Genomic DNA, 24,326 nt, shown 5'->3' on the forward strand with positions numbered 1-24,326 from the left:
TCTGGTCCAGCGCGGTAGCGTCCAGAGATAAATTTGGTGCCCACAAAAAACAAAAAATTAAAAAACAAGCTTACGTCTGTAAAAAACTTTAATAAATCAGATGGTGCCTGTCTCTAAAAAGAATCTGGTATAACACACGGACCGTGCTACTAGATCCTGTTATATCTCTTTAGTAAATGTCAACATGTTTCTGCTCTCCTTCGCCCAGCCGGGTTGGCAGAGCATTCATCAGGACGTTTAAAATAAAGTAAAGCAATACTTACACCATTTGTGTAGTATATTTCTGTGGGTATTTTGTTCACCACAAATTAATTTGTTGAGGTTACACTTGTACCTCGTTTTACTTTGATGAGGTATCAACGGTTCACAGGCCGCGTTCAGACTTTCTCCGGCGTTAGTGCTGACTCTGCCCCCGGAGGCAGAGGTACAAGCGTAACCTATTACGATGAGCTATTACGAACCAATTGTGATTAGCTAATCGCAAATAAGGAATCAGTGGTAATCGCAAATTCAATTGCGATTCCTACATGAATCCCGTTTTGCGAGTCCTTAATAGCAAATCCTTAAAATTCGCTATTAAGGACTCGCAATTCCTTACCTTTTATTTTTGTTTTCGTTTTTGAAACAAAACTAAAAGGCATTCTCATTTACAATGCCAATAGCTTAAACTCGCGTAAATGCAAGACCTTGTTGCATTGCAAATGCTTGGTATTTGGTGTAGTTTGTTAATAATTTTTTCTTTCTTGTTTTTACAAAATATTCTTTGACTTAAATCAGCTGCTTTGGCGCATCTGTCCTGAAAGGTATTAATCGAATTAGGAAACATGTCCGGTCCCACTTTCACAACATGCTTCTTGAAAGTCTTTGTTTAGACTGTGCTAATGAATCGTGAGTCTTAACTGTAACCTATGATCACTTTGGCCGGTCTTTATCTCTCCAGCCACAATGTGGACAGGGAGCAGATCGACCAAGAGTTTATGGCGCTACTCCCTGGCTTACACTTCTTGTGATTTCGGCGCTTCTGATTGTTTCGTGCAGAGTCCTAGGAAATTCTGCATTCCGACTGCAGCAATTGGACCACAGTGACCGGCTAACCAGTCTCAAATGAGTGTTTCCTTCACATTTGCTTTTTAAAACCTTTCCGGATTTGAAAATGTGTCGCAGTAGAGGTTGCTTAATAAATCTTGTTATTGGCAGATCTACAGATTTACTTTCTGACTGTGCTGAGGCTGAAAATTATAGGTTGCTTTTATAAAATGCCTATAGACCGAAACATCGAAGCAGTGCTGTCTTCTGGCCATTCACTGCTGCGGTAACTAAGTCTTTTCAAATCCCTTAGCCGCAGATAAAACAGACTAATTGTACTTTGGTAGAACGGTAACAATTGTAGTTGTAATATATGCATGTATGATGTATGTATAGTGCAAACGAAGCAAGAAATAGTGGAGCATTGTCAAAGTCAAGGATCTAGTCGAGTTATTAAAGAGGTGCTTGGTTTATGAGCTATTACTACAGCATGATGATGTGTTCTAAAGGCAAGTAGTAGTAGTAGAAATGGAGTTTCACATCTTATTCTACTTAATTGTGCCTTGCTATTTCATTACACTAAGAATAAACATTACATAAAATCATCCTATGCCATCAAAGCCAATAAAAACCTGCCCACCACTCTATTTACAACCAAAAACTGCATATTATATAAACCTCTTTTAGCATCCATTTTAGTCATAAGCCCATATTTGAGAACCGTTTTTAAAAAGGGACACCTTAGAGATATAAAATATAGTTCAAGTTCAAAAGACCTTTATTCGAATTTCATAAAATTCATAAAAGTATCACATAAAAACAATTCAATTACATAACACATCATTATACAAAAATACATGGTTAAAAATATAATACAGTTTAATGGGGGTAATTTCAGGGGTTTTCCATCATTTTGCGCACTCGTGTTATCAGTCTCAAGAAAGTGCTAGTGCGAAAGATTAATTCATCTGAATCCAGGGAAACCAACAATAGATAGGACTCCCCCAGCGAGAGGGATCTATGTTTCCTAAAATATGGGGTTAGAAACCAATTGATGTATTTTAGATAAAATTTACAGAGGAATAGGAAGTGCAAATCATCTTGTGTGCTAACACCATCACACGGACATGGGTTATATTCTGTGCTATGTTGATAGCCCAGAGGGAAGGCCAACAGATTTTTCCCAGAACCCGCTCTTAGGCGAAACAAGAGTGATCTCTCCCAGTTGGTCTTAGGTAGAGTAAGATAGTGCGGGAGTGGTTGCCTACATAGTTCGTTCCCCATGTATTTTACAACAGTTGATTTTGATGATTCTCTTCCCATTCGTTCGGAATTATAAAGTGTATACCGTGCTTGTTTAACCTCAATTTTATCCTTTGGCTCGATCCTGGTAGGGTCGGAGAAGAGGCTGCCTCTGTCCACTGCACTCAATGTTTTTAACACTCCAGAAAGCCATGGAATCGCCATGCCATGGTCACATTTTAAACAGTCCTTTATAATATTTTGTGTGAGAGTGGCTGAGTTATTCCTCCAAATCCTGACCCAGAATAGAGCTGGTCTAGATCTGATGAAATCACATACATAGGGGAGGTTTAATTCATTATGGCAAATAAATTCAGAAGATGAAATTGGGGCGCCCAGTATTTTCCTGCAAAATCGATTTTGTTCCAGCTGAATACCTGGGCTTCTTCCCAACCCCCAAACCTCAGCTCCATATGTGGCTACCGGTAGGCACTGTAATCTAAACATTTTTAAAATAGTTCTAGTGGTACCTATTTTCTTTGGGCGCGGCAAGCTCAAAATGGAGTTGGTGCCTTTCGGGAACTTGCCCATGGCGTGGGCCAAATGCCCACTCCATGAGCCTGGTAGCAGCGAAAACCGGACCTAAGTATGGAAATGTAGGCACAGATTCAAGTTTATCTGTCCCTATGTGTATGGTATTGAGCTTCCGTTTCCCGGCGCTACATGGCATGATAAAAGCTTTTTTTAAATTTACGCGCAGATCTAATCCCTCCATATGTTGGACAAAGCTTTGAACAAGTAGGTGGAAGGCATTTGGTGTGCGGCCCATAAGCACCGCATCGTCTGCGTATAATAGTGGTTGCCCCAGGATTGTTGGTACATCACTAGTCACTTCTTTTAGGCTTCTTGCAAGGCCATTAATGTAAATGATGAACAACAAGGGTGCTAAAACGCACCACTGTCTCACCCCCCTGCCGATGTTAATAACTCCAGAGACTTCTCCACGCATCCCAATCCTGACCTGTGCTTTAAGATCCGTATGGAGGTAGGCCAGGAAGTTTACAAGAGCCTCTTCTAGTCCATAGTTCAAAAGGATAGCCCAGAGTTTGGATCTACTCACTAAATCAAAGGCGGATGAAAGATCCATAAATGCAAGGTAAATAGGAGACGATCGAGCAACGCTGTACTTGTCAATTATCAATTTTAGGTTCAGACATTGCTCCACCGTCCCTACCCTGCTCCTGAATCCCATCTGACACGGGTCCAATAGGTCTATGTCTTCAGTCCATTCCAGCACCCTATTATAAATAACTCGCCCCAGAATTTTTAAAGTGTTATCCAAAAGGGAGATCGGACGATAGTTAACTGGGTCCGACCTGTCACCCTTTTTGAAAATTGGGACGATAGTGCTGGTTCCCCAGGTAGTGGGCAAAGGCACTGTTGGCAAGCTGTTAAAGACGTTAAGAAGGATTGGTGCCCATAGATCCGGGTTGTACTTAATAATATCAATGGGCAATCCATCGGGCCTGGTGCATTGTTGCCAAGGCTCTCTTTTATGGCTATTTTCACCTCATGGAGATCAATCTGTAGACCACACACGTCTCCTGGGGTGAAAGTTACCAATTCCTTGGATGGTGGGGCATACATTTAAAGAAGTAAGCCTCCCAAACGCTGCTGGTTATGTTGCAACTGATTGGTGTTAACTGTTTCCCCATTTCCCGTGTTTTCCTGACCGCAGACCAGAAGGGGCCGCTGCCCCCCAGATTTGCACTGGCGACCAGCGACTCCCACTGCTCCGTCAGTAGTGCGGACTTTCTTCTAGCTATTTCAAATTTATAGAGTGTCCTGGCTGTCTGAACCACCGTTGTGCACCTAGGTTTGGTGGTTAGTGCCCTGCGTAGTTCCCTATTTGCCAGTGAGCAGGCGGAATCAAACCACCTTGGTTCTTTCCCTTCCTTTGGTAACGGTGCTGACAAAAGAGTTTTTATGGTTAGACACAGTTCACCAAAATCAGCAATTATTCTGTGGTAGTTCCCATCCATAGATAAACAGGAATTAATTAGCTGCGGGTGTTTTATTTTTACACTTTCCAAAATTGCCCCAATGTCGACCCCCCCCCCTCCATTTTAATCGCAAGCCATCAACTGAAGGTGTAATGTCCCTTGCACCATTTAAGTTGGTATAAACCGGAGTAGGGGCTAAATGTAGAGTTACTGCAAGTGGGTTGTGATCTCCAAACGATGTCTCCATCACTGTGGACTTTGTTACACAATCTATTAAGTGTGGGGACATAAAGATAAAGTCAATGGTGGAACTGCTGTCCCTGCCTCTGAACGTTGGAGCGTGGGGAGCACTAGGGTTGGGGCTAGTTTTCATGGCATCACCAAGGTTGAACTCGGTTAGTATATTGGCAAGTTCAATACCCCTTCGTTCGGCTTGGTCTAAGCAGTTCCTATCCTTGATCCCATGATTCTTTGGTATTTTTGCGTTAAAGTCACCCCCGATTAAAATCCCTGATCCATCATCAGCCTGTAGACTGATTTCCAGATTATGTAAAGTTTTAGAAAGTGCCTCAAAGTTCTTATTAGGTACACAATAAAAATCATTATTATAAAAATTTATTAAATAAATCCGGGTCTTTTGCTTGAATTCAAGAATTTGTATATTCGGGTTCCCTCTAGATAGGTCTCTAATAGTACCACCTGCCAGTGTCTTAATCCCCATAAATAAGCCTCCGACTGCATGGCTAGAAATGGGCTTCAGTGCAGTCACACTAAAGCAATGGTAGCCCTCTATGTATAAATTCCCAACAGCCCAAGTCTCTTGAAATATTATAATGTCTGTACCATCCAATATCTTGGCCCATTGGGGGTCTAAGAGCGTTGACTCTAGCCCTGCCACATTCCAACTAAGGATTGACAAGTCACAATGACTAGAGTGACTGATGAGCTTATTCCTGGTACTCGTCACTATATTCACATTATTTTTGGGTGATGTGGGAATTATATGGTCATGTGTGGCTATAAGTGTGGCAGTACAGTCAAGCATTGCTGTTCCCTGTGTAGCATTGACTTGTATTGATGGTAGATATTCCCCAGTAATATTACTTAACACCAGGCGGCCACTGTTGCCTTCCCTGTCACCAACTAATGGTCCCTGAGTTATACTTACTTCTACTGGTACTGGATGTTCCTTGTTGTCATTACTTACATCTTCACATCCATTGTTATTGCCTTCCCTGTTGCCCAGTCAATCCTGCTCGTCTAAGCTTGAGAAGGCGATTATAGGTTGGGATGTTATATATGAACAGTACCTCATTCTGAGGCAAATACCGATTTGGGTTAATCATTGGAAATAACCTCTCCCTATGGTCGTACTGTTTCATTGTGGGGAGGTAGGGGTAGTACAACGGATGCGCTGGGGATGGGGCCTGATGACACTGCGCAGGTCCCTTTGGGTAATTAAGATCTTGGTCCTGGTAATAGATTGGAAACTTAATCCCAGTACCCAATTTTGGGTCCTGGTAACACACAACAGAGTTATTCACCATGTTAGCATTAGGGGAAATCAAATGTCTATAAAAATAGCCCAGAGGGAGCAAAGTAGTGTTGAATTCCCAGGGTGAGGGTGGTGGGGCACTAGCCAAAGTTTTTTGGACCCATTGGGGGGACTTAAAATGTATGATTATGCAGTCCCCCTCAACCTTTTTCCTCAGTGGGCCTACCCATCCTACTCTTTGGGTGTGAATAATCTCCCTTGCCCCTTCCATTGGAAAGTTGCAATTTGCAACTAACCAGTGAAGGGTCCTGTTCTTAAGGGATATGGAGTTTTCTTCTTGGTCCTTCCTTAATTTGGGTACATTAACTAGGACCAGCACATACGCCCCACATTCAGGCGGTAGGCTGATGCGGGGAGGTATCTGTCTCATGTTGATTGCCATATTTTGGTCGGGCTGAGCCCTTGAAACGTTCTGAGCATTAATATTAGTTTGTCTAATTCGGATCTCCTTGCTTTTATCAACATTTTGCACCTTGCCTTCCTGTGTGGCGTCCTTAGTCGTATTATGATTAGCGGTAATTTTTGTTGACGATTGGTTAGCAGCTATTCCTTTGCCTGGTACTTGTGGAGTTTTGGGCTTTGTGGTTAGAATTGGGGCAGTAGGGTTCTTAGCTTTTGTACATGTAGGTTTAGAGGAGCTCAGTTTGGGTCCCAGAGTCATTGGAGGCCCCTGACTGACGGTATTTTTAATGGGAGAACTCAATTCAGCTAATTGCTTTTCAATGCGTGTGAGTCTAGATTCTATCGGGGACAAATAGATACTAAGTAGTTCGCCCATTCTTTCTAGAAGTTGGTCATTAGCTTCAAAATTATCCCCTTTAGCCAACGGGATCCCCTGTGACTCCTCACTTTCTATATCTATAGGTACATTTGTTTCATCTACATTTGGGTGTGGATTAGTATCCTTCCTATGCTTTCGCTTTGGCATGCTATGCTTTGTAACCTTAGGCATGCTCGACTGTCTTGTGTGTTTTATGTGTTTCCGTATGGCACCCTTCCACCTACACCTTAATTGCCTTGTGCTAGCTTCAACTGCTTCATCTGGTGTATGATTGATGAACAGTTCCGGGGTCCTTTCTAATTCCATACTGGGTTCTAAATCTGAATCTATCAAGGGGTTAGATGCTGATAAGTTGACCTCATTCAGTATGCTGTGAATTTCTGCACGGACATCAATTTTAGGACCAGTGTTGATGTCTCTAGCCTGAACTGGAGTTCTAGCTGATGCAATGAGTCCAAGGGATGATCGTTTTGCTAGGGCTAGGTCTTGTGAACCCCTGCGCTCCAAGAGTGTAATACCCTGGTCTATGGCATCATTGGCCCTTATTATGAAGTTATCTATTGGGCCTATTACTGGGACCCCACCCGCTGCCGTTTTACTTCTACTACCCCTGGTAGACATAATATTGGTTAGGAAGTATATATTTTATCACAGCCTGGCTTTTGCACAAGATACGCGGGGTGGAAATGCAGGAAATAGTGTGCGAAGAGGCGGGATTGGATCAGTCGACGCCCAACACACTTCTACTATACAGCTCAATTTCCCAGCAGAGGCATTATAATAATCTTAATCCCTCACACTCTCCCCTGCTAAGTGATAGTGGTAACAAATGAATACCTCGTAGTACAACTACAGTTAGCAATGCAGTAATAGGAGAGCAACCCAATGCAGAACTAGGCGCTATATAGAGCATAAGTGCAATACAATAAGTATGGCTCACTCAATAGTGACACTCCGCTTCAATAACAGAATAGTGGGGAGATGCAATGAGCCATGCAGTAGAGTTCGCTTGGGAAGTAGCGATATATATTAGTCCTCGTATACAGCGTGAATTCCCTCTGATGGTGAATTGAATCAGTAACTGCCCAGCAAGGAGTCCAGATACAGTTTGTAACAGCGGTGACATACCTTATGGGGGCTTGCAGTGTCAATGTTAGGGGGGTGCGCCCGGCCCGGCCTCCTCGACCTCTGAGGGCCTCAGAGAGCCCGCCCTTTGCCCGGGCTTAGCGGCCCATAAGATGCGCCGCCTAGCGCCAAATCGTGTGATGGGCGGAGTTAGCCGCTGTGCGTGCTGGTTATTGTGGTCTCCCCCTCTCGGCGGCTGCGCACAGATGGGAAAGTGCAGCAGCGGCGGGGGAGACCGAAGGAAGATTGCTGGTGATGTGGCGGGAAACAGTAAATCAGAGGTCCCAGGTAGGCCGGCAGAAAGGTCTGAAAATGCTGCAGAAGGCACCCGCTCTACAGCAGCTCTGCGCCCCTTAAGATGCGCCGCCTGGCGCCAAATCGTGTGGTGGGCGGAGTTAGCCGCTGTGCCTGCTGGTTGTTGTGGTCTCCCCTCTCAGCGGCTGCGCACAGATGGAAAAGTGCAGCAGCGGCGGGGGAGACCGAAGGAAGATTGCTGGTGAGGTGGCGGGAAACAGTAAATCCGAGGTCCCATGTAGGCCGGCAGAAAGGTCCGAAAATGCTGCAGAGAGCAGTCTCGCATTTGTTTGAATTAGATCTATTGGCATTGCAAATGGCAGTCTTTTACCTATGTATTATGGAGTGCATGTATGTGGTGTGTAGTGAAATTGTGTGATTTGGATTAGTCAGTAGTGTAATTGTGTGGCATGAAATTGTGTGGAGTGGAATTGTGTAGTGGAATTATGTGGCATAGTGTGCTGTGCGGTACAAAAGGGATTGGTGATGGACGGAGCATCCGAACCAATCAAACACTCACACCCAGTCAACAGATCTGGGTTTAATCCATCACCGTTCTTTAGCCCACTCTGCCACCCCAGTTCAGACATGGCCATTTGCAAATCAGTCTGACCCTGTGCCTCATGGGAACAGTCCAGCTCGAACTGCCAAGCCATGCCTTCCCTGGACCGGATTCAAGCTTCCTGGGACCGGTTTCTGGCATTACAGCCGTCTTCAGCCAGGCTTGCTTGAACCCAGTGGCAAAGTGATCAAGGGGCTCACGTCTGAGCATACCCTGCCAACTTATGGCAAAAAAAGCCGTACAAAAGGTGGTGATGATGGACGGAACATCCGAACCAATCAAACACTCACACCCAGTCAACAGATCTGGGTTTAATCCATCACCGTTCTTTAGCCCACTCTGCCACCCCAGTTCAGACATGGCCATATGCAAATCAGTCTGACCCTGTGCCTCATGGGAACAGTCCAGCCCGAACTGCCAAGCCATGCCTTCCCTGGACCGGATTCAAGCTTCCTAGGACCGGTTTCTGGCATTACAGCCGTCTTCAGCCAGGCTTGCTTGAATCCAGTGAGCATACCCTGCCAACTTATGGCGAACAAAGCGGTACAAAAGGGGAATTATGACAATAGCTACACCCTCGTCGATGGTTATGTTGATGGCAAGATCCTCGTTGACGGTGCCGTCTATGCCGACGATTCCTCCTATGTCGACGGCTTCATCTTCGTCGACAACTCCGTTGGTGACCAACTTGCAAAATATGTTGGACGATTATAATCGCAGGTTCCCTCCATCTGCGACTGCCTCACCAACTCTTCAACCTGCGGCGCCAACACACGCACTTACGGAGATGCCACAGGATTGGGACGATTATAGAGCTCAAACGCCATCTACGCCACCGACATCGCCTTTCCCGTCCCCGCCGGTGGACGTTGGAAGCTTCCATAACTTAATGGTGCGTGCAGCCAAACGCTTCCATTTAACCTTAGAGATGCAGCAAATGGATTGATACCTCTATGTCTTCAAAGATCAGCCTCTTAAACAGACTTATACTATCCCAATCATTTTATTTGGCAGGAAGGCCTTAAACGTATGGCACGTCCAAACTCCATCCCAGCTGTGTTGCCACGTTTAGAAAAAAAGTACAAGGTGCCTGCAGACTCTCCAGTATGCCTTGTCTCTCACCCCAAGGCGGACTCTGTTGTAACGCAGGCCGCCCAGAAACGTTCAAGGAATCCGGCCACTCCTCTCACCTCCCCTTCAGACCAGGAGGGACGCCGGTTGGACTCTTATTGGTAAGAAGTTTACCACCATGGCTGCCACAACGGTCAGAGCGGCGAACTCCCTGGCCATCCTCGGGAGATATGACCGCCAGATGTGGTCTGAGATAGCAGCCTTGATTAGCCAGCTACCAGATTCCGTCCGAACCGAGGCCCAGACAATAGTCCAGGGGGGAGAAAAAAATCTCTGCAGAGATTATAGACTGTGCTGTCGACATCTCGTCAATGGGCTTCAGACAACTTGCTGGAGCCGCCGTTTTACGGCGCCAGGGCTGGCTCAAATCAACAGATTTTCGGCCCGAGGTGCAGGCGAGAATACTTGATTTGCCAAATGATGGGGATTCACTCTTTGGTAAGCATGTTGATGACGCTCTTGAATCCATTAAAAAGGACACGGATACAGCTCGTTCCTTAGGAAGCCTCCAGTACAGGAAATGGCCTTTTCGTGGAGCACGTGGCAGAGGTGGCTCCTCAAATTTTCGTGGCGCCTCCCAGTATCGCTCCAATAGCTACAACAAACAAAGGTACACCTATCAATCTCAGAATCGCCAGTCCGATTCAAGGCCTTATTGGAGGAAAAATAATTACAGAGGGGGGGAACACCTCCAAAAAGCAGTGACTTCCCCAACAAGTGTTCTCCGACTCTGAAAATTGGAGGTTGAATCTCCCAAAACTTCTCCAACTGGTCTCATATCACCTCGGATCGTTGGGTCCTGGATGTCATCTCGAAAGGACATGTTCTCGAGTTTGCAAAATTTCCTCCCACCCGTCGACCTTCTGGTCCCCCGCCACCTCATTTCAAAGATCTGTTGGCTCAAGTCAAGATCATGATACTAAAAGGGGCTGTCGAAGTGGTTCCTCGATCTCAACAGGGCAGGGGCTTTTATTCCCGCTTCTTTTTAATCAAGAAGAAATCGGGAGAATGGCGCCAGATTCTGGACTTACAAGCCCTCAACAAATTCATCAAATCACAAACTTTCCGAATGTTGACCTGGAAATTTTGCAATACCTCAATCCCGGAGAGTTCCTCTCCACTATCGACCTCCAAGATGCATATTTCCATGTGCCAATACATCACAAACACAGGAAATATCTTTGCTTCACTGTCGGATCGAAGCACTTCCAGTTCAAGGTGTTGCCTTTCGGCCTTCGATCAGCGCCGAGAGTCTTCACAAAGATCATGGCTCCAGTCGCGGCTTTCCTTCGCCTAAAAGCTCAGACACGTCGAACAGCAAGACAGCATACTCAGACCTGTCTGTCACTTTTTCACGAATTAGGCCTTTCCGTGAATCAGGAGAAGTCTCATCTTCGCCCAACACAACAGAGAATCTTTCTAGGAGCCTTAATCGATTCTCGTCTGGCGCAGGTTTTTGTGTCTCAGGAGCGACAACTTCGCATACTCAAGATGGTCGCTTTTCTCAAATCAAAAAAGTCTGTTTCTGTCTGGATCTTGAAATCTTTTCTGGGCATGGCCTCCTCTTGCATACATCTGATCCCACATTGCAGACTTCACATGAGAGTCATACAGGAGGAGGTGGACAAACAATGGAAACAAGTTTCTGGGTCGTTCAACGACAAACTCTTCCTGACCTCCCGCATTCAATCTGCTTTGGAATGGTGGAATCATCTTCCAAATATCGCCGCGGGTCGGCCCTTCCAGGAAACACCTCCTTCACTCATCCTCACGACGGATGCTTCCTTAGAGGGTTGGGGGGCACACCTCGAAGGCATGTCAGTCAAGGGCAAGTGGACGACAGCTCAACGCAGATGGCATATAAATCGTCTAGAACTCTTGGCCATCTTCCTTGCCCTGAAGTCTTTCCGGATTCTGATACAAGGCCAATCGCTGCTGGTGTGGTTAGACAACACCACCAGCATGCACTACCTCAACAAACAGGGAGGTACAAGGTCTCTCCTGCTTTCCAAACAGGCGCAAGAAATCTGGAATTGGGCAATTCAACACCAGGTTAACCTGACTGCAGTTCACGTGCCGGGCGTTTCCAACACTCTTGCCGACTGTCTCAGCAGATCTCTGGCGGACAATCACAAGTGGGAACTCCACCAACCCACTCTGGAATACATCTTTCGCCAGTGGGGACATCCACAGATGGATCTGTTTGCGACTCCAACCAACCGCAAATGCCTACGATTTGCAAGTCTGCATCCCCACAGAGAGTCGAGTGGGAATGCGTTTTCGATCAATTGGTCGAGCGAATTAGTCTACGCTTTTCCCCCGCTCCCTCTCGTTCCGCGCCTCCTGCACAGGATGAACCTCCAACCATGCCACGTCATTCTGATTGCGCCCAGGTGGCCACGTCGCCCATGGTTCTCGGACCTCCTACTGTTCTCTCAGTGCGATCCGATACCTCTTCGCCCTCTGCCTCACCTGCTCACCATGAACAAAGGGCGGATTTGCCTTCCGGATCCAGCTTATCTCCAACTGCATGCTTGGAACCTGAACACAATGAGTTCGCAGGTCTGAATATCACTCCGGAGTACAAGAAAGTGCTGGCTCATGCACGTGCTCCTTCCACCATCAAAACTTATCAATTGAAATGGAAGCGTTTTTGTGCCTGGTGTCACAAGGAAGCCCTTGATCCAATGCACGCCAAGCCGGAGCAAATCCTGCCTTTCTTCTTATCTCTAGCGAAGTCAGGACTTTCTCATTCCACTCTTGAAGTCTTTCTGGCAGCGATTTCCCGCTTTCGGCATGATGGCACCACCTCTCTGTATTCCTCTCGGATCATTCGACAGTTCTTCAGAGGCCTCATTTGAATGTATCCGCCCATACGTCATCCGCTGCCTTCTTGGCGCCTGAATCTGGTTTTATCTCCGCTCCTCCTACCTCCTTTTGAGCCCATCCATTCAGCGGACTTAAAATTCCTTACATGGAAGGTAGCTCTTCTACTTGCGCTTACGTCATCAAGGCGAGTAAGTGATGACATCCAAGCATTCATGATACAACCTCCATTTCTTCAATTCTCTAAAGACATTGTTACTTTATGGATAAATCCAAAATTCATTCCCAAACTTCTGTCGGATTTCCACCTGAATGAGCCCGTCATTCTCAGAACTTTCTTCCCCAACCCTGAGTCTCCTGCTGAGCATTCTCTCCACTCCTTGGATTTAAAACATTGCCTGAAATTCTACATCCAGCGCACCGCTCCTTTTCGAAAGTCAGACCAACTCTTTGTAGCTTGTGGCCGAGTTTGTAAAGGACAGGCAGTCACTAAACAATCTATTACGAGATGGATCTCTTCTGCCATTTCTTTCTGCCATTGCCGGGCAGGAAAGCCTTTCTCCGCTCATGTGAGAGCACACTCGACAAGGGCTGTGGCATCATCTACCGCCCTCTTTGCTGGAGTGCCTCTGCGCCACATCTGCAGAGCTGCAACGTGGTCGAGCAGGCACACGTTTACGAGGCACTATTGTCTGGAGTCAGCTGATGCCGTGGATCCTGCTGTGGGCCAAGCTGTGCTACGAAATCTTTTTAACTAAGGCGAGCCTCTGTTGCTTCCCGCCTCCTGTCATAAAAGGTTTTTAAATTGTTTCACTGTATGCTATTTTAATAATACTATAGTGTTACTTTCTGTTTTGAACTGTCTTTTATGACTCATATGTTACTTTACTGCTTTCGACTCTTATTCAAGCATGTGAATCTATGAAAGACACCCCTAATACTGGAGAAGAACATTAGTTACTTACCTGTAAACTGTGGTTCTCCAGTATTGGAGTATAAAGTGGTGAAGTGCCCAACCCCACAACCCACCTACAAAGTGGTTACCTTAGATGTGAAGGCCCTCTACACTAATATCTCCCAGGATGCGACCTTGAAGAATATTGAAGGAGTCATGAGATCAGGAAACTGGACCTTCCCCACAGCCATACATTGCATTATCAAAGTTGCGACCACTGCCCTAAAAGAAAACTTTCAGTTGAAGATCAAACATAATTTTCAATGAATAGTACATTTTCTCCAAGTCTTGCCTGCTTTTATATGTCTAACTTTGACAATGGCTTTATTCTATGTACTGATAGCCCATATACAGACAATATTTAATTATGGCATCGCTATATAGAAGATATATTGATATTATGGAAAGGTGATTTGACCACATGTGAGGAATACTCATGGTGGATTAATTTTCTTAGCCCATACCCACATTTCACAAGAAATGTATCTAACAAAGAGCTATCTTTTGTGGACCTGAGTATCACAATTGATAATGGGACCCCGTGACTAGAACATTCAAAAAGCCTATGGACCGCAACAGTCTGCACCTTCTCTTTGGGCAATTCTCAAGGATCAGCCGGACTTTGATATACCTTCCACGAACCGGACAGACAAATTGATCGCAAGGAATTTCCTATGCCAAATTATGAACAAGGCCTGTAAGAGGGCCAGGAATAATAACTGGGATGCTCTGTCAGAGTACAGAATAAAAGAACCCAATGACATTCTCACTTGTGTGAAAACTTTCTCTCCCAAGTCCAACAAATGTGTAAAAATCATTCACAAGCGATGGGACATACTAAAAACTGGATTCCTTGATATCTCTATCCCAAAGTTTGCTTATGAACATACCAGTAACTTGAGAAGCCTGCTGGGTTATACTAGACAAAAACCTACAACACGTAAAAAACAGCATAACCTATGGGACCGTTCCTCTGTAATGGGACACTATCCATATGGCAACTGTTGTGTTTGTGGCCTAACTAAACCAACTGAAGAGATTGCACTAGATGACACACACACACCTGGTCTCCCATTAACCGTACAAATTGCAATACAAGAAACTATATTTACATGATCACGTGAGCCTGTAAACTTAAGTACATAACTATGACTTTAAGACTCATAAAGACCTTCATCAACAAAGACAGAAGTGCAATTAAATGCAAAAAGGTCGCCATCAAAATGAGCGCTTATTTCCTAGAAGAAAAAGTCACACCCCTAATGGTATTGATCGGACAATGCCGGAGGTTTGGCATAATGGTAATAAAAGCACGCTCCTTTACAGAGAACAATTACTAGTGTTCCATCTCCACACTCACATTACGAGACTTAATGATGACATCCCATGGAGCAACCTCCTTCAATATTGACAGTTTCAAAAGGTATCCCTTAGCTGTATCCTCTTACGTACACAATACAACAGCTCCCTGCAGCAATGTTGAACTCCACATATGTAGAGTTCGATTATATAATAGTGGTTTATATTTAACCTTGGCCTATAATTAGCCCACCCTTTTCCTTGTGTTTCCCAAATGTCAATAAGATACTGTGACTGTCAACCATTGTCGTAAAAAAAACATTCCAGGCAACTAACTATAAACAATCTTTGGTATGACTGCTCCATGACCGAGCTTATCGTTACTCTGTTCTGTTGTTCACACACAATTATCCCAGATAACTGACCAATAAATCATATTTGCAGCGAGGATCTTTCTCTGTATGTTTTTCCCATCTAAATACAAAGATGGTGTAGATGTTTGTTTTCTTTCCCTCTGAAACACTGACATTCGGCGCCCAAACATCACGACGCACCACACCCACATGTCGCGACGCACTACATCCACATGTCGCTTCGCATCACACACACGTGTCGCAACATCATGACGGTGCAGCGCTTCTGAGGTGTAAGTACAGATGCGATTTAAACCACGTCTTTCCCTACCTTGTCACCTCCAGGGTCACAGTGACAGGGTAGGTCTACTGGCACTGACCGTGCATGGGGCCGTAAGTATACTTCATTCCCAACACCGCTTGGAATCTCTTGTAAGTGTCTGACTATGACAGCAAAATCTTCACTTTTAGAAACCGCACACTGAGCGGTTCTTTGAATTCTGCAATACTTAGGAGGCCTAATATTTCCAGAAAGCCTAAGACATCGATAGGCATTTCTGCCCATTACCTTAGTGCATTTCACTACTGTGTGGGGTGTTTTACGATGTACGGTGTGTGTTGTATTCCAGTCATTACCTATGGCATCAAACACATGGGTGTTTGCTGTTGTCACTTTGATATTAGTCTGTGCTAGTGTAACTCCACTTATTTTGCATTATGAACTTGTCAAGCCACATCAATGGAGATGCCTAACGGTGTGTGCTTTTCTTCTTTAATTTCTTCTACAGGTCAGAGGCTTTTAATATCTTTTTTCTTGATGATAGTATCTTCATAATGAGTAAGAGATACTAGTTTTCCCACGCTTTGTAAGTGGGTTATAGGGTTGTGCACTTCAACACTTTATACACTGTCCCAATCCAGTGTATATTCGGATACCAATAGGTCCTGACGAATTGCCAAAGATCATATTGACTCCTTTTATGGAAAGAAATGTTGACTAGAAATTGATCTCAACTGCATTGTGAGAACAAAAAAAACCTTTCCTTCTAGCTACAGGTTGTTTTTACCCCTTAACAATAACCAAAACCATAAAAAACTAGTGAAGTGGAGCCCCTTAGTTAATTTTTGGTTTAGGATTTCACTCACTTGAATTCTAGTCTACACCACTCCAGCACCCTCACTACATGCTTGCTATGCCGGACCAATCAAAAGAGCTCTGGCAAAGAGCCCATTTGATGAGCCAGTTGGGCATTGCAGTGCTGGCCCAACGAGAAGCTGCCTGATGAAGAAGCATGCCACCAAGTTTTGTGGGTGAGGGCCCTTGTTCCTGAATGTAAATATTCCTCCGACCGCATTTCCTTAGCAATACAAGATTTGTGTTTTACCCAGAGATATTAGGAACTGCATACTCCATGAAAGCTACATAGTTGCCATTTAAATTAGAACACAGGGATGGTTATACATTTTCAGAGTGAAATATAAAGTGCAATACTGTTCCACTAGAAGGAAAAGTTCTCCTCAAATATTTTTTAATATTTGCATTAGGCAATTTTTTATGTTTGTAAAGTAAACACTTCTCATTTTATTTCCCCACTTTTTTACGAACTTACTGTTGATTTCTGAGAAACCCCGATACCAGTAGAAAGAAAATGTACTATGTCACTCTAAGGTTGGGTTATGACTGAAAGTCAATTTACCTATTTATAACGGTTCAGGTGTTTGCTTAGCGTTTGCTGCATGCCAAAGGAATATGGCAGGGATTTGGTCAGATTTTAAAAGGAAATCTAGTTTGCTTCTTTTTTATTTAATGTGCAACACACTTTCACACTCAAGACCAGAATGCTTATTAGAGAGCAATGTAACCGCTTGCTGCCATAATCTTGGCTCAGCAGCCATGAGCCAAATTCAATAGGTGGACCGCCACAGGACTTGGGGCAGGGGATAGTGATGCCGAGTAATAGATCTGATGAAGCTCTGTGAAGCTACTGCAGCAACTCATTGATTTTTTTGGTTAAATTGTTTTGTGGTACAGTACTTTTCCTACCGGTTGTTGACGTGCATTCATCTCGAACATTGAGAATGAGAAACTTACTTATATGTCATTTGGGGAAAGCAAGTTGAATGATACTAAAGAACAGTAGCATTAGAGTGCAGTCACTGTCAAATCACAGAATGTCTTTAGTCTTGGGCCTTTGGACACAATAGCAAGCCAGATACTACTGGTCCAAGATCTTGGAAGGCTAATAACGGCTGTTGTATATAGTCCCTTTTATTCGAGCACCACCCATACTGGACATCACATTTCTAGGTTACTTGTGAGATCTAAGACAGTTGTTGATCTGGCGAGATTATCATTTTGTAGCTGGGACTCGTGAAAGTGGAGGCTTTTGGGATGATAGAGTACATTCACAGTTTGCAATTTCGAATATGTGGAGCAGACAAGCCCTCTTACGCTTGTGAAACATGTTGCTAAGACCACAATTGGACCATCCACAGTGCAGTGGGACTAGAAGGGATAACCCATTGTAAAAGGGGGCAGATTCAATCGATAATCTTTAAGTATTGCCCGGCGTTAGTCGCCTCTCATACCACTCGATAATTATCAAACAAAGAGGCAGGCGCTGGAGAATGGAAGGCAGGAAACAGAAGTTTATTCCGTCGGAGCAGAACACATAAGATCAGACAACAGGGTATCGTCTCGAGGTGCTCTAACCGCATCTCTGAGGCCAGGCCTCTTATACACAGGTTTATGGTCTTTTTTGCAGTTTATTACATGTGGCACATTCTTGTAAATACTTTAAAGTACGGAAAGACATCCTCGGAATCTCCGCTTCAGACCCGTTCCCACACATATCTACAGTAGAAGTCCCCACCCCGATCTCAGTAGGTGATGACTGTCACGCAGCCGGACATTCCGCCGGTTCCCGGAATGTGTGAGGCTGATCGGATCTCATGGGGTCGGAGCTTTGATCAATCGCAGCTCCTTTGAAGAGGGGCAACTTCTTACAGTAGGGGGCAATAAACTGCATCCGCAGGACCAGGTGATGGCCTGGGATCAGGTCGGACAATCGGGCACAGAGGAAGGGGTTCATCAAAGGATGTGTGATCATGAAAAGGATGGAGGGAGGTGTTAGCCGGGTACGGGATGTGGCTCCCGAGGCAGGGTCGCGCTGAAGGGGGTGGCTTATGGCCCAAGCATGTGAGAGCGGGGGCTGTCAGTGCGCGGGGGATGCTTGCGAGGTCAGAGAGAGACGCGCTGGTTATCGGCAGTGGGCAGAGAGGCCATGGTACTCAAAATGGCTGCTGCTTACGCACACATCTAAGCCTGGAAAAGGGACAAGATTGCGCCGATAATGTTTACGCCGCAACCTAGATTTTAACAGTCCTCCCTTTTCAACATATCTAGCCAGCTTGTCAATCTATATATATCCCCATTATGTTACGGACTTCTACTTCGTATAAAGCTTTCATGTGTTCAGCTTCGAAGTCGAGAGTCTTAGGGCAGATACAGTTAGCAAAAAGGGAGCACAAGGGTGGCAAGCATTGAACACCCAGGCAGAATCCATATATTATGACAATCGGTATCAATATTATCATAAACAACCTCCACCCCCAGTCCTTTACAGCACTCCAGAACCAGCTCCCAAGCGACCATCCTTCTTGTTCCTGATGAACCTCTGAGGAAAGTCTGTGGAGGTGTTCAATGGCCTTGTAGACTGAAGGCGAATTGCCCGGTATGTAGGTGCAGCAGCTGGATCCAATGATGCAGCATGCTCCTCCACCATCCGCTAGAACCACATCCAGAACAAGGCGGTTCTGAAGGGCCACCAGGCGGACCGCCTGAAGCTCAGCTGTATTGTTTGTGAGGATGCCAGCTGTAATGTTCATCGTTGTTTCAACTGCCTGGGTCAAATATCAGATGGCACGGCTGTTCGCCATTGGACCCCAGAGTGGAACAAGTCCCTTCACTGCGTCCAGGAACTGTGCTCAGGTGGAGTCGGCTTGCTCAATGTCTCTTCCTCGCTTTTGTTGGTGGTGGTTTGCTGGAGCCACATAGGTCAGAGGAAGAATGAAGGCGATGTAGCAGGTACCTCCCCAGCCCTTTGGGAGCCAGGTGTAGGCTTTGGTACTGCAGACAAAGTACATGTTCGGAGAGGTGACAAAAGAGGGTGGATCAGCTGAGTCTAAAGTTCTGGTGATGTGGCAAGCGCTGTGGCCCACCAACTGTGTCCCGAGGCCTTCGATGCATACAAGGCCAGAGACGTTGACGACAGACAGGGCCACAGTCAGGGTAGCAGCTGTTCGTTTCCGGAGGTAGGAGAAGATGGGTCTGGGTGGATTGTTGAACACCTGCATTTCGACCCGTTCTTTGGCTGGGATGTCCATATGAAAGGAGGCGTTGGATGTCACAGGGCAAAAGGGAGCAGCGGTTCTTCTTGTTTTGTTCAGCCAGAACCCATGAAAAAAAGTGCGACACAGTTTTGCTGGAAGTGGCATTATCTCTATAACTCTCTTGCAAGAGGATCAGCCAAGCAAGGCAGGAACCATGAACGGAAAAAGGTGAAGGGATGGAATGTCCAGTGGCATGTGGTAACAACCCACAGATCCAGCAATTCGTGGCATTGGCGGCAAGGTTGTGTAGGTGCAGCAACTGCACAAAGGAGTTGGTCCAGAACTCCTTACGCCTTTCTCGGAGTTGAGGTGAAAGAGAGATCAGGTAGTGTTCTTTCATGGTGGGAGGCTGTGCAGTAGTCAGAAACATATGAGCTTGTGCGCTTTCTTCCGCGATCCAGAGGGTGGCCATGAGGAGGAGGCAAAAGAGAAAGGCGATAAAAAGGGCAATAGTCTTTGAGCTGTGCATTTTGTCAGTCTTTGGGTTTCTGTAGTGGATCTTCGGATGCCCGGTTGCTTCCATCATCTTTGTATCGGGCGCTTCCATCATCTTTGTATCGGGCGCTTCCATCATCTTCAAGGGGCTCAGTAGCGGGCAGAACCACAAACTTCGTTTAGCTTCTCTCCTGGTAGCCTTAGTAGTGTTAGGCCACCGTTCTGAGACTTGTAACTTAGTCAGTGGTCTGCTTAGCCGAAGCTCCCTCCTTTCGTTGGAGATTATACCCTTCTCTGGATGGCACAGTGGGGTCGGGAAATTCTGCCAATTCAAGTGTCTCTGTATCAGGGTAACAGTTCAGGGAAGGTCTGTCTTTGTTCAGGAGCTCTTCCTGGGTGGCCACGTCTTCGGTCGTCGTCAGGGTCAAGGATATTTTCTTACAGTGGTGTGCATGCAGCCAGTTTCGCTTCTCATCCACTCGAAGATCCACTCGAAGATCTGTTCGGGTAGTGATCAAAACTTGCCAGGGGCCCGTCCACCGGGGTTCCAGACTCTTTGCACGCTGGAAATTTCGTATTAGGACAAAATCTCTGGGTTGGATGTCGTGTCCAGGGCCCCTGGAAGCATCGAGGATGGCCTGCAGCACCTGTTGATGGATAACAGACAGTGTTTTAGTCAGATTATACAAATAGTCAGACATTAGGACGTCCGGGACGTCGTGAATGGATGTCGGTTTTGGTGCAGACCAAACGCTCATAGGCCGGCCGAAAACGACCTCGTAGGGGGTCAAGTGGTGTTTGGTGGGGGTGGAACGCATTGATAGCAATGCCAGTGGGAGTATGTCTGGCCTTTTTCAGTCCTGTGGTAGCCACTATCTTTGCTAGTTTGAGCTTCAGCGTGGCATTATGTCGCTCAACCAGACCAGCAGATTGGGGGTGGAAGACTGTGTGGAAATTCTATTTTACACCCAACCCCTTCAAGATGAGTTGGATAACCTCGGCTACGAAGTGGGGGCCATTGACGCTTCACAAAATTCGACAAAGGCCGTAGCGAGGGAAGAATTCCTTCAGTAATACCTTTGCAGTAGCAATGGCAGTGTTGTTGCAAGTTGGATAGGCTTCCACCCACTTGCTAAAGGCGCACACGACAACAAGTACATACTTTAGACCTTGGCATCTTTCTAACTGGATGTAGTCCATCTGTAGGACTTCAAAGGGATGATTGGGGACCCCAAACCCTCCCCGGGGTATGACAGTTCCTTTCCCAGGGTTGTGTTGCAGGCATATCAGACATTGTTGGACCAGACGTTTAGCTGAGTCTGTGATCTTGTCATTGTGCCAAACTTTGGAGACCAGTTCGGCCATAGGGGCAGATCCTATGTGTGCAGGGGAGTGTGCCATGGTCAGTATGGGGATCAGGTACGAGTTGGGTAGCAACCATTTGTTCGTGTCTTTTGTCCGCCAGCAGCCTTCATAGTCTTTCAGTCCCACCCGTGCCCATTCAGTCAATTCGTGTGGTGAGCTGGCCATTTGTATGTCCCTAATAGTTTCCCTAGCGTCCTTCCATTTTTCTGCTTGTGACCTGGTCACGTACACGCGTGTCGTCGTCCTATTCTCGGCTGTGGTCCGGGCGGTGATGTCGGCCAGTGCATTCCCCTGCCCAATGATGTCTGTCACATTTTTGTGTGCCTGGCATTTCATTACAGCAAGTTGTTTGGGAAGGAAGACTGCTGCAGTCAGAGCGGAGACTAGATCTCCATGTAGGATGGGTGTGCCGTGTGAGGTCAGGAATCCCCTCTCCTTCCACAAGAGCCCAAAATGATGAACCACCCCGAAGGCGTACTGGCTGTCCATGTATATATTTGCTGTCGACCCTGCTGCTATGATGCACGCTTGTGTGAGGGCAATCTGTTCTGCTGCCTGTGCAGATAGTTGTGTGATGCGGGCTGTCTCAACTACATTTCGGGCTGTGGTAACTGCATAAGCAGCTGAGGTGGTGCCGTCGGGTAGTTTGATGCAAGAGCCGTCCACCCATAGCTCTCCGTCAGGATCTGGGAAGGCAGTGTCTCGGAGGTCAACCCTACTCCTAGTCTGTTCGTTTGTGAGGGTCACACAGTCATGTATAGGGGACACATTGGGGTCGTTTTCAGGTAGGGGTAACAGAGTGGCTGGATTCAGTGTGGTGCATCTTTTCAGTGTGATGTGGGGTGCAAGCAGAGTCAGTGCGTACCCAGTCAGTCGTGCACTAGTCAGATGCTGCATCTTAGTCTGGTTCAGGAGGGTGTCAACCGCATGGAGCACTAACACCGTAAGGGAGTTCGAGAGCACTATTCCCTCACTTTGTCGGATAGAGATAGCAGCGGCAGCTACAGCCCGAAGGCAGGCAGGCAAAGCTCTGTCTACGGGGTCAAGAGTGGCAGAGAAGTAGGCACATGGGCATTGCTTGGGGCCGATGGACTGAGTCAGGACAGACAAAGCGCACCCCTCCCTTTCGTGAGTGTAGAGGGAAAAGGGCTTTGTGTAATCGGGGGTTCCTAGGACTGGTGCTGAACAAAGGGCATCTCGTAACTCTTTGAAGGAGGATTGGCATTCGGGGGTCCAAGGGAGTGGGACGGGGACATCTTTAGCCAGCAGGGAAAGTAGAGGTTTTACAATGAGGCTGAAATTTGGCAACCACTGTCGACAGAAGGTGAGACCTACCAGGGATCGGACTTGATTCTGGGTCTTAGGGACATGGGTTTCTAAAATGGCCTGAATTTGATCGGGTGTAAGCTTTCTCCCGCCTTTGGACAAGATGTGGCCTAGGTAAGTGACCTGGGGTTGGCAGAATTGTAACTTCTTCTTGGAGACCTTGTGGCCATTTTCCGCGAGGAAGTGCAGGAGTTGATGGTGGCTGTGGCTGCAAGTGGAGTGGTGTCGGCCGCCAAAAGGATGTCATCGACGTACTGTATTAACACCACTCCATCCGGTAGCTGGACTGCGTCCAGCTGTCTCTTGAGGGCCTGGCTATAGATGCTGGTACTTTCAGTGTAGCCTTGGGGTGCTCTACAAAATATATATGAGCGGGCTTTTAAGGTGAAGCTGAAGAGGTAGCGGCTGTCTGGGTGGATGGGGATGGAGAAGAATGCGTTCTTGAGGTCGATTACAGTGAAGGTGGTGGCAGTGGAAGGAATCAAAGTCAGAATGGTGGTGAAGTCTGAGACTACAGGGTACTAAGGTACAACTACCTTGTTGACCTCTCGTAGGTCGATGATGAAACGGTGCGCTTTCTCATCTCCCTCACCCTGCTTCTTTACAATGGGTAGGATAGGGCTGTTGCAAAAATTGCTAACAACTTCCTCTACCACTCCTGCATCTATCAGGGACTGGATAATCTTTACCAATGCCTTCTCGCCCTCGGGCGATATCCAATATTGTGGAAGTTTTGGGAGTATTGCGTCCTGTCAAACAGTTATATGCACAGGGTCAATCATCATGCGTCCTACGTCCGAGTCAGTTTTGGCCCACAGGTACAGATGTAGAGTGTCGAGTAGGGACAGGTCAGCATCAGTGATGGAAAACATGCGTTGTGTGCGACAAGGTCTGAGCAGAGTCGGGTTGTCATACAGAATGACTCGAACTCCATCTTGTGAACATCTAATAGTAGCTCGGAAATGTTTCAATAAGTCAAGTTCCATAATGGTGTCGGGGTGTTGGAGGAGAGCAAAAACGTTGTGTCAGTGGTGTTATTTTCCAAGTCAAAGGAGATCGGTGTGGACAAGGGATTAGTGGAGGGCGTTCCATCAAAACCTATTGATGTTACATGTGAGCTAGACAAGGGTGCCCTTGGAATTAGTCGTTTAGATAACGCACTACGTGTCGCGCCGGTGTCTACCAAAAAATGGAGACTTCGTACCCAGGACCTTAGCGGTGACATAAAGACCTTGCTGGTCAACATAGAGCTTGACTGGATCCCTCCCTTGCCCTTGGCAGTCCTATGCGAAGTCGTGGGTGTTTTTGCAGTCAGACTGTTGGTACTTGTTCTGTCAGGGACGGTCAAATGTGTTCGGTCTGCCTGGCCTGTCGTTGTTGATGTCGTTCGTGTACCCTCGTCTCTGTCCTCTATTTCTTGGCCCACCCGCTACGTCTCTTGTTTCCCTATTTTTGTTCGTTTCTAGCAGGACCGGACACTGGGATTTCCAATGACCAAATCCTTTACAAAACGCACACTGGTTCTCATTGATGTCTTTACGTCCAGCCTAGGGTGCGGATGTACGGTCTTTAGGGGGTGGATTTCTAGGAGCATTTGATTGGTAACTTCCTTTGTACTGTTCCCTTCCTATAGTCACCCCTTGCAACTGTGCGATC

At 46.3% G+C, this 24,326-nt stretch overlaps 1 protein-coding gene across 1 annotated transcript in view; it reads left to right on the top strand.

The window, feature by feature from the left end:
- The window catches only part of PKD1L1 (polycystin 1 like 1, transient receptor potential channel interacting), a 1,739,639-nt gene that overhangs the window by 561,035 nt on the left and 1,154,278 nt on the right, over positions 1–24,326 (top strand). The gene's annotated exons all lie outside the window — the stretch shown is intronic.

This window comes from Lissotriton vulgaris, chromosome 4_1 (genome assembly GCF_964263255.1).
Source record: "Lissotriton vulgaris chromosome 4_1, aLisVul1.2, whole genome shotgun sequence".
In the NCBI taxonomy this organism is placed as follows: domain Eukaryota; kingdom Metazoa; phylum Chordata; class Amphibia; order Caudata; family Salamandridae; genus Lissotriton; species Lissotriton vulgaris.